Genomic DNA, 11,448 nt, shown 5'->3' with positions numbered 1-11,448 from the left:
CAATACCTGACAACAAAGTCCTCATTCAAATCTTTTTGTGAAGACCTCTAATGAAGAGACCGCAGTATACTTCCAGAGGCAGCCCATTTTACTTGTGCAGTTCTGTTAGGAAGTTTCTTTTTATGTTGTCAAAATCTGCAACTCCTGAAACTAAGGATTAGGATTAAGAATTAAGAAAGTTGGAAGGTCCAATCCCCCTATTTTTAAAACATAAAGAACTGAAACCCAGAAAGGTTAAGAGATAAGTCTAAGCCACTCAAGTATTAAGAGGCTGAGCTAGCATCTGATTTCAGGTCTTCTCCTACTAAGTTTCCACCTAGATAGCTCCTATCTCATTAACTATTGAACATTTAAACAATCAAGTATTAACCGACACAAAAACCAGACTTTTGGAAGATCTAATATTTATAGTTAGATGATGTGAGTTCAAAAATTAGGTTCTGTTGTTCTGTGACTTTTTACTATTTTGCTACTAGGAAAATAAGACTATAAGATTTAGCTTTTTTTGGGGGGGGCAATTGGGGTTAGGTGACTTGCCTAGGGTCAAGCAGTTAATAAATGTTTAGGGCTATATTTGAAGGGTCTTTCTGATTCCAAGACTGATATTCTATCCACTTGGACACCTAGCTGCCTCCAGTCTTAGTTTTCAATAGGAAACTTGGCATGTTGCATATTTGCCAGTTAACACCTTTTACATAATTAACAAAGCTAAAACCAAAGAGAAATGAAATCTCAAAAAAAATTAATTTGTGTAATTCTCCTTTCTGTGGACCTTGTTACAAAATGTCCTTAACCTATTTCCATGCAAAATAGCTAGCTCCCAACAAGTTTAGTAGTCGTTGAGAACCATCTAAAAAAACACCCTCCCTCTTCCCCCACCTCGATTTTGCTGGTTGCCAAATTAATTTAAAAGGCAGCTAGATGGGCCACTTGAATTGAGTGCAAGACCTGGAATCAGCAAGATTCAATCTTTCTGAGTTCAATACAGCTGTGAGACTCTGGACAAGTAATATAACCCTGTTTGCCTCATGAAGAAAAGGATTTAAACAACAAAAGATAATTTAAAAAATGGTCCAGAATTTCCAAAATTCCCAAGTTTTTTCTTTCAAAATATTAACTTTTAAAAAATTGATAACATTATAGTCTTGATTCTACTAGACTTGTCATTTTTTTTTTGTGGTTCAGTTGTGTCTGGCCCATTGTGATACTAATTTGGGGTTTTCCCAGCAAAGATACTGAAGAAGTTTGCCATTTTCTTTTGTAGATCTCTTTACAGATGAGAGAAGATAAGTCTTCCAGTCTCCAGACCCAATACTCTATCTACTGTCCTGGTTTGGTAGTCACTAGCATATCTGTGTCTAACTTCAGCTTCTAAAATAAGCATTCAATTCACAAAACAATAATGATAAAATGAGAATTATGGTTTGCAAAATGCACTTCATCAGAGTTTGGTATTAGAATAGCCTTTAATTGGCAGATAGTGGTAAAGTACTTCTTTTGCTTAACATGTATTTTGCAATAATTTGTAAATGTAGCTCCAAGTTAGTAGATAACTTACTAAAGGCAACACAACACTTAGGGTAATTTAGTCTGGTAAAGACAGGATTTGGGCTACAATTTAGCAGACTGTAATCTACACTATTACTATAGATTTCCTAAAATTAGTTTTAAGTATTTAATTCACCGGCTTCCTTTCACCAATCTTTATATTTCAAACAAAAAAGATAATGGCACCTTATCCATCATAAAAGGAACCAAAGCAGTGGGAGAATATGGGCACACCTTAAGCCTCTTGGCACCTGGCTAACTGAAGGCAGATGAACTGCCTAAGCTGGCTTTGCCTGCTTTGGTCAACCTCTGATCCCTTGAACTTAACCTACCTCTCAGGGTTGAGAAGATCAAACGAGCTAATGTTTGCCTTTAGCACAATACTTAGCACATATTAGGTGCTTCATAAACCTAAATCCAAGGCAACACTTGGAACCACAAATTTTTGAATTCCTTCTCTCAGTTCCAACAATCAAAACATCTGTACTGTGTTTATCAATCATGTAACAACTCCTTTGTACTGAACACACACGTCAGTTTTATACTTTATGATAAGTAAACAAATTCACAAACTCCTTACGCTACAAATATTTCTAGGAAGACTGATTTCCAAGTTACATTTGCATGTACAGTTTTCTGAACCTAATGAAGTTAAAAAAGAAAATCCCTGATTTTCCGAAGTCGATAACCTTTCCATTCTTCCCCACCTCCTTGGGAGATCACTGTGCCATTGCAGAGCTTTAAAGGAAGTTCCCTACCAGTCTGCAAAAATAGCCATCCTCATCCACTGAACAGAATCTCCCCGCAACGGAGGTGTGTGAAAATAAGCCAGGTACGAGTGAGGGCACCAAGAGCTGCCAAGGTGCGGAGTGCCCCTGTGCCTCAGTTCTGCGGGGACTCGGGGCCGATGACCCAGGGTGGGCACAGCTTTCTGCTCGCCACTTTTCACGGACGAGGGCCACCGGAAACCCCGCTCCGAACTCTAGGATGAGGGCATGCCCCGTGCACGCCAGCCACCACGGGGGCACGGCGCCGGCGGCCCGGAGCTGGCGCTGCCCACCCCGCGGATGACACGGCGGCATGGGGCCCCGCGCCGGCCGGGCCCCCGGAAGGGCGCCTCGGCGCGCGCGTGCCAACTCGCGCTGCCAGGTAGCCGCTCCCGGAGACCCGCCCGGCGCTGGGATCGACCGCCGCCCTCCGATCCGGTGCGCAGGAAGGGGCCACGGGGCGCGTTTTCCGGGGGGTTTGTTTTTAACAAGTGCCATGCTGCGCCTTTGCGGGGGGGAGGCAAGGCGCCCCCCCATCCAGGTGAGACGGGACCCGAGACCGTGGGAGACGGCGGGGGCGCACCCCACCCCGCCCCCCGAAAAAAAGGAGGAATTTTGCAGGCCTCCCCCGTGCGCGGCGCGGTGTCACCTCGCGCCCACGCGGCTCGGGCCGCCGCGACCCTCCCCCCCGCCCCGTTACCTGCGAGGAGCCCGGCGAGGCGGCGGCCACGGCCCCAGGGGGAGGGGGCGGAGCGCACGCGGGCTCGCCCTCCCTCTCTCCTCCCCCGGGCGGCGGCGGCGGGGACCCTATCTCGGGCCGCCGCGCCTAGGCCCGTGAAGCGCCTGCGGCTCGGGCATGGCGGCGGCGGCCGGGCGGATGGGCGGAAGAGCGGCGGCGGGGGGCGGCGGCGGCGGCGGCGGGAGCGGCGGCGGGAGCGGCGGCGCGCTCGCGCCGGCGGCCGGTGGGGGGCGGCTGCGGCTGGGGGAGCCGAGGCGCCTCGCGTTTTCCCGGCGGGGTGGGGAGGGGGAAGGGGGGAGGAACGAGGGGAGGGGGAGGGGGAGGTTGGGGGAGGGGGAGGCGGTCGCGGCGCGTGCGGGGCCCGGGCGCCGCCGCCGCCGCCGCCGCCGTCGCTGCTCCGCTCACTCCGGCTTGTTTGGGGGGCACTTTGTTTGTGTCCCACAATGCCTCGCGCGGGCGACTGGGCCGGGGAGAGCGACGGAGGCGGAGGAGCTGGGCGGGGCCCGCCGGGGGGCGGGGCGGGCGGGACGGCGCAGGCGCAGGCGCCGGCCCGGGCCGCTCCGCTCGGCGCTTCGGGCTCGGGGGCCGCGCCGCGGGCTGCTCCGGCCGCCGGAGCCGCGGGGGCGGCCGGCTGCTCCCGCCTCCGCTTCCCGACACGTGCGGCCGGCCTCGCGCGGAGTCACGTGGGGAGCGGCCGCCCTGGGCCCGGGGGCGTGTCCTCGCAGGGCCGCGTGCGCTCTCCGGGCCTCCCCAGCGCGGCGGCGGCGGCCGGGGTCGCTGCGGCCCGCCGCGTCCCGTGCCGAGCGGGGCGGCTTACCTGGGCCAACGCAGGAAAGACTTTTTAAACGGATTTTATTAAAAAAAAAAAAAACGAGCCTTCGGACTCGCCAGGCGAAGCGGAGCCTCCAATCCCGGGACGTTTCTGGGGGGTCTGGAGACCTGCGTCGGGGCGCTCGAGGGGGCTTCCTCCCGGGAGCCACAGTCCCCTGGACCTCCACGGTTCTGGGCCGCCCGGGTTCCTCGAAAACAGGCGCGTTTATTCTTCCTTGTAAATGAGCGGAATGTGCCATTCCTGAATAATAAGAAATGTACTCCAGACCCGGCTATGCGCTTCCTTCTCTTCTTCCCCCTTTTAACTAAAAATAAGCCGTAAGTTCATTGAGGGTATTTAGGAGGAAATACTAAATAGGGAAAAAGACTATGCCAAATATATGTGCTTTCTTCTATTCTTCCCAAACCCACTTTTAATTAAAAATAATCTGTAAGTTCACTGAGGGCACTTAGGAGGAAATCTTAAATACAGAAAAATAATATGCCAAATATTATTTGCTTGTGTGCTGGCCTGGCACAACCTGTGTGCATCTGATTTCCATCCCATTATTTACCTGGAGTCATGACGGACAAACATTCTCCGGTCCCCCCTGGACCCAAACATGGAAGGCTGTCTTGATTGGCTCTCCCACCCGGATAAACGTTCTTTTTTTCATATTATTAAAGATTTTATTTTGAGTTTTACGATTTTTCCCCATCTTACTTCCCTCCCCCACCCCCCCACAGAAAGCAATTTGTCAGTCTTTACTTTGTTTCCATGTAGTACATTGATCCAAATTGAGTGTGATGAGAGGGAAATCATATCCTTAAGGAAGAAACAAAAAGTATAAGAAATAGCAAGATCAGACAATAAGATACCAGATAAACATTCTTGAAGTTGGCTCCCCAGAGTCTCTCCCATCAAAAAAGGTGTACTGAGATGTAGTATCCAGCTCCTTTCCCAAACTAACCCCAAAGGCTATCCCATCTAAAAGGGGGTTCTCAGATACAAATACTCTTAACTCCTCCCTTACCCTTTTCCTGCGATTATACCATACTACTGATCCCCCTCTACCTTTACTCCAGCAGGGATTCCTGATTCAGCCTAGTTGCAATCACTGTAACTTTTCTAACTTTTAAATTTCCCCTGGTTGCCACACTCTTGTAAACTGTCCTTACTTTCCTTTACTTCACAAAATTCCCTATCTGCTGCTTATCGCCTCAGGGGATCAACCCAAATGCAATAATCTTGCAACTACCTTTACTTTCTTAGTTTTGCTATATTTCCTTAAGAGAGCTACCCTTATAACTGCTTAATTTCTTAACTTGTCATTAGATTTAAGCCACAGTAATATGTATTAAGCCTTCATGTCCCTATAACTGAGTCAAGAGTGTGTGGAATTCAAGGGGCAGCTAGGTGGCACAGTGGATAGAACACCGGCCCTGGAGTCAGGAGTACCTGAGTTTCAAATCCAGCTTCACACATTTAATAATTATCTAGCTGTGTGGCCTTGGGCAAGCCACTTAACCCCATTTGCCTTTGCAGAAACATTAAAAAAAAAGTATGTGGAATTCATTCCCGACTTTCCAGAGAATCCAGGTTCCCTCTTGCCTTCATCAGTATAGATTCCTACCTTCCTTTTTTTTCTCTCTCTCTCTCCCTTTTCTCTTCTTTTTTCCCCCTCTCTCCCTGCCTTTTCTTTCTTCAAAATAATTTTCAGTAAATGCCAGTTAAATTGAATTGAATTGAATTGAATCTTGTTATCTTAAGAACTCCCTTGAAATAGAGCTAGCCAGTTTTCCCAGCTCTAGGTCAGATGACAGTAAACATGTTTTAATTTTCCTCAGAACTGATCCTGAAAAAGATACCTCCCTAGTTTTGAAGTAGGGTGGGGTTAGTATTTCTTCCATAAATTACAAATCTTTGACTGCTATTGTTCAGGAACTAGTCTACTATGAGTTTGTTTTTCTCTAAAGGATTTTGTGTTTGTGTAAATTGGTGTCTTGACCTTGAAAATATTTGGGTTGATATTTTAACAGCTCTAGGCCTTTAGCAAACTTAGCTGGCTTTCCTGGTGGATCCCTGATTTCTTCCCTCTCCAAGAAGCTTTCAGGCCCCCTATGATCCTGGACAATTCTTTCCCATAAATTCTTCAAAAAACATATAAACCCAGCAACCTGGGATATTTCCCCAGATTCTTTTAAGATCTCTCAGCCTGCTCATCGATTGTCTTCTCATTTGTTCTCTTCTTCCTTCAGAAGACTGCCTCTGCAATGTCCCTTACTTTTTACCAGTCCTAAATAATTTTCCATAGACTAGAAGGTGCTGTGATATAATTTACCTAGATTTTTTTCTTTTTTCTTTTTTTTTTAGTTTTTGCAAGACAGTGGGGTTAAGTGGCTTGCCCAGGGCCACACAGCAAGGTAATTATTGTGTCTGAGGCAGGATTTGAAGTCAGGTACTCCTGACTCCAGGGCCGGTGCTCTATCCACTGTACCACCTAACTGCCCCTAATTTACCTAGATTTTAGTAAAACTTTTTTTTTTAGGTTTTTGCTGGGCAATGGGGTTAAGTGGCTTGCCCAAGGCCACACAGGTAATTATTAAGTGTCTAGGTAATTATTGAGTGTCTGAGACCGGATTTGAACCCAGGTACTCCTGACTCCAGGGCAGGTGCTCTATCCACTGCACCACCTAGCCACCCTTAGTAAAACTTTTCATGAAGTATTTTACACTCTTCTTGTGGAGAAGAGGAGAAATGTACAATCAGATAAATTCAGAACTGGTTGGATGGTCAGGACTAAAGGAGTACTTGGTAGTCTCCTGGGTCAGAGGTCTCAGGGATATGTTTAGCTCTGTACTGTTTACTATTTTTAATCAGGAACTTAAAGACTTAGATGGTATGCACTTCAAATCTGTAGATGCCATCATTAGATTGTAACTCCTTGAGTTTAGGGAATGCCTTTTGCCTTATTTTGTATCTCCTGTGCTAAACACTTCATTGGAGTTTGTTTATTGACTGATGGCACAAGCTGGGAGGGATAGCAAACTCCAGAAAGGAGATACAGAATGATCTTGATTGTAGATAAAATTCTGTTCTTGTTGTTCCTTTTTTCTCTTTGAGGACTATGACATTAAGAATAAGCACAAATGTAAAGTCTTGTCCTTGGATCAAAAAAACTTCAGAAGTATAAGATGGTGAGACAGCAGCTCTGAAACCCACCCCCACCCCCACCCCCAAGAAACTAAGGATTTTAGTCCACTGAATGAAGCTCAATACTAGTCAACAGTATAATGCAGCAAGCAACCAAAATAGTTAATATAATCTTGAGTGGCATTAAATGGGAATGTAGTTTCAGGGAATAAGGAGGTGATAGTCCCTCTGGATTATATCCTTGTGGGACTTCATCTAGAATATTACATTTCTAGGTGCCATAATTAAATAAGAACACAAATAAGAAGGACAGAGTTCAAAAGAGAACCACAGGATAGTGAAGGGCCTTGAGTCCATTTCATATGAGGAAAGGATGAGTAACTGGAGATGTTTAGCCTGGAGAAGACCCAAGGGAAGACAAGATAGCTACTTCATATATTTAGAAGACTTACCCTATAGAAGAACCATAAAATGTTTTGTTTGGTCCCAGGGAGCTGTACTGGCAACACTGGGGTAGAAATTGAGAAGCTGATCAGTTTAAGCTGGTGACTAGAGCTGTCCAAAAGGTGTTTTAGGAGATCTGCAAGAAGGTGTAGGACATCTCTTTGTTGAATATGCTATAATGGGGATTCCGTTTATTTAGACACAGAAGTCCATTTCAACTCTAGGATTCTGTAACTGATTTTGAGGTGCTTTTTTTCCCTATCACTCTATTATTCTTACTTGTCTCATCAATTCATTGACCCAACTCTATTGGCAGAGAGATTGGCAGGTGATCCTAAATCTTTTCATCTGGTCTTCAAACCAGTATCTCAGACTCAGCATGTAGAAAATAAGAAATGAGCTGTGTGACCAACCTTTGTTTTTTTTTCCCCCATCATACATTTCTCCAAGCACATTCTCTATGCTCCTTTTTCTGAGTAATTTCTGTTTTGTACTATGTTGCTACCTACTCAAGACTCTACATTACTTATTGATTTTTTTTTTAGTTTTTTTTTGCAAGGCAACGGGGTTAAGTGGCTTGCCCAAGGCCACAGAAGTGTCTGAGACTGGATTTAAACTCAGATACTCCTGACTCCAAGGCCAGTGCTCTATCCACTGCACCACCTAGCCGCCCCTACTCATTGATTCTTAATGTAATTCTTCGAAAACTGTAGTTTCTATGATCCACAGCACCACATTGCCAGAAGAATATTAAATTATAAGTATTAATCCCTTAATAGGGATATTGCTAAGTATTAGAGTATATAAAAAAGGCAAATACCAATCCCCTCCTTCCCTTCAGAAGCTTACATTTTAATTGAGGAGGCAGTGTGTGAATAAATATGTGCAAACATATATATATATATATATATATATATATGTAATATATAATAAAATAGATTGAAAAGAACATTAGATAAGATACTTGCCCACTGAAAGGTACCTAGTAAATTATTGAATTTATATTAGTTGACTTTAAATTAGTTCACTTTAACTAGACATTAGACTTTCTTTTGATCTGCCTCTCTTGAGTCCTCAACATCTAGCACAATAGTAAGCACTTGGTTTTTTTTAATTTTATTTTTATTGGGAAAAAAATATCAAACAAAATGCACATTTCCATATACATAGTTTAACAGAAAAAGAAGATTGTACATAAAACTGTAGATCTTTATTATGTTCAATTTGCTTTAAATTTTAAGTTGTGAGAGCACCTGATAAAGGGTTTTAGCAGTAGTCTAAAACTTGGAAACCTACTGGAAAACATTTTGGGGGGAATGAAGTACATTTGGGGGAATGAAGTACATTTGGGGGAATGAAGGGCATGGTATATAAAATTCCCATTACTCAGCAAGTGATGTACAAATTCCCACTATTCTGATAGGTGATATTCTTGCTATTTTATGTGTACAGTGTTGCCAGTAAGTTCTCTTATTCTATAAACTTTATTTTTAGAATAATATAAGATAGCTGAATAGTCCTGACTATATTTTGTATTCACATATTGTCTATATGTATACATTTTCTTTTCAATAAACTTTATTATTTTTAAAGGATTGTTTCCACATAAGTTCATTTCAACTAACAAAATATAATAAATCAACCTAAAACTCCCAAAGTTGTCCTACTTGCCTGTGCTTCTTTCTGACCTTATATCTGTTCTGTTCCTACATTTAAAAAAGAGCTATCTTAATTATCCTCCTTTTTTTTTTCCTCAGCAACCATCAACATGGAGGCAAGGCCCTCCATCAGCAAAAAGATTAAACTCACTGAAAGCTCAGATGATGGTTAACAGTTTTTAGGAATAAAGTATTTTTAATAAAGGTATTTCAGATATAATTCAATTGCACACTTAATAGATGACAGTATAGTGTAAACATAACTTTGGAAAACCAAAAAAAGTATGGGACTTGCTTTATTGTGATGGTCTGGAGCCCAGCCTACAATATCTCTGAGGTATGCCTGTACAATGTTCCTGGTTTGATTCATATCACTTTATGTCAGATCCCAGGTTTCTCTGAAATCATTCCTATTTTATAGTATTCCGTTACCTTTATATACTACAGTATTTTCATTCATTCTCCCTTATTTTCCAGTTCTTTACAACCACAAAAATTCTTTTATTTCTTCGACTTATTTAGAATATAGGCCTAGTAATATGGTCAAAGGATATGCACATCTTGGTAACTTTGGGGTATAATTTCAAATTACTGCTGCAGAATGGTTGAACCAATTGACATTTTCAACAATGTATTAATGTGTCTATTTTCTTGAAGTTTCTCCAGCATTTGTTATTATCTGTTTTGCCACTCTTAAGAGTGTGAGATAGGTCCTCAAAGTTACTTTAATTTTTATTTTTTTAATTCTTAGTGATTTGGAAAGTTTTTTTTTTCATATGGCTATTGATAGCTTGGATTTTTTCCTTACAAAATTACCTCTTTGTGGTTTTACTAATTTATCAATTGAGGGATGGCTTTTTTCTTGTAAATTTGAATCAGTTCTATGTAAATCTTGGAAATAAAATCTTTAGTAAAGAAATTTGCTACAAAGTCCTACAAAGCTCCCCAAACCCCAGTTACTTGTCTTCTAATTTGAACTACAATTGTTTTGTTTGTGCAAAAAATTTAATCTGATAAATTTTATCCCTTACCTAGTCACAAGCTCTTCCTGTATCTAGTGATCTGAAAGGCAATTCCTTCCTTACTCCACTAATTGTTTTAAAAAAAATGTTCACTTTATATTCACATATCCATTTGGAATTAATCTTGCTACATTGTGTGAGATAATGGTCTGTATCTCATTTTTGCTAGACTTTTCCAGTTTTCTTAATAATTTTTGTCAAATAATAGATTCTAATCTGAGAGTTGGGGTTTTGGGATTTTTTTATACATTATGCTTCCAGTTTCAGTTTGCTTGAGTGTATTGTGCACCTAATCTGTTCTAATGATTGAGCTCTATTTTTTAGCCAATATGAAATAATTATGAAGATTACTGCTTTGTAATATAATTTGAGATTTGATACTAGTAGGTCTTCTTTTCCATTTTTTTAAATTTCCCTTGATGTTCTTGACCTTTTGTTTCTCTGGGTGAATTTCATTATTACTTTCTCTTCCAACATACAATGATTTTTTTTTTTTTAGGTTTTTGCAAGGCAGTGGGGTAAAGTGGCTTGTCCAAGGTCTCAAAGCAAGGTAATTATTAAGTGTCTGAGTCTGGATTTGAACTCCTGACTCCAGAGCTGGTGCTCTGTCCACTGCACTGCTCCTATACAATAAATTTTTGATTGTTATTATACTGGTAAGTTATCCATTGTAGTCATTTCTCAATTCTTACTTCAAAAGTTCTTTATTAAGTGTATTTCTGCTTTTCAGTATTTATTGTAAGATTTTTATACCTTGATATATTATTTTTATTTTTTTTTTGCAGAAGTGTCTTACATGTCTGAGGAAATATATAAACTTCTTTCTATTCAGTGATCCCTAGAGATTTATCATCTCTAATTTTGAAAATCTGTATTTAGGTCCCTAACTTCTTTGTTGTTAGATATGTCTAAATCTGAAAGACATACCTAGAAGTCTTCCACTTTTATGGTTTTACTATTTCTTCATGAAATCTGATTAATTTTATTTTAAGTATTTAGATGCTATGCTTTTTAGTGCATATATGTAAAGTATTGGTATTGATTTATTATCAATGGTAAAGGTATCAAAACATGGCTTTCAGGTTGCTAAAATATGGTCTAAATCGTATTAAAATTTAAATGAGAAGTATTTAATATAATAAATATACATTAAAACAGACAATGATTATATTTAAAAATTCAATCAAGATGTAGCCTATAGAAATCTTTTTGAATGGATTAGTAGTCTGTTTCTAATTGAACTTGGTATCACTAATCTGTGATGTCTTGAAACATAATGTAGTTTCTCTGTTTATGTTTTTATTTT

At 41.7% G+C, this 11,448-nt stretch overlaps 1 protein-coding gene across 7 annotated transcripts in view; it reads right to left on the bottom strand.

The window, feature by feature from the left end:
* Positions 1–3,120, bottom strand: part of ZBTB44 (zinc finger and BTB domain containing 44) — a 77,410-nt gene extending 74,290 nt beyond the window's left edge. For 2 of the 7 annotated variants that reach the window (XM_074216296.1, XM_074216297.1), the window contains exon 1: positions 7–2,544. The gene's annotated coding sequence lies outside the window, so the exon portion shown is untranslated. Of the gene's footprint in view, positions 1–6; positions 2,545–3,015 lie in introns of those variants that run through there. The other 5 variants (XM_074216293.1, XM_074216291.1, XM_074216294.1 and 2 more) reach the window with 4 other exon arrangements.
* Positions 3,121–11,448: the final 8,328 nt, after the last annotated feature.

Source organism: Macrotis lagotis, chromosome 1 (assembly GCF_037893015.1).
Source record: "Macrotis lagotis isolate mMagLag1 chromosome 1, bilby.v1.9.chrom.fasta, whole genome shotgun sequence".
Classification (NCBI taxonomy): domain Eukaryota; kingdom Metazoa; phylum Chordata; class Mammalia; order Peramelemorphia; family Peramelidae; genus Macrotis; species Macrotis lagotis.
The sequence above is the reverse complement of the archived record's forward strand: the minus strand, read 5'-3'. Positions and strand labels throughout refer to the sequence as shown.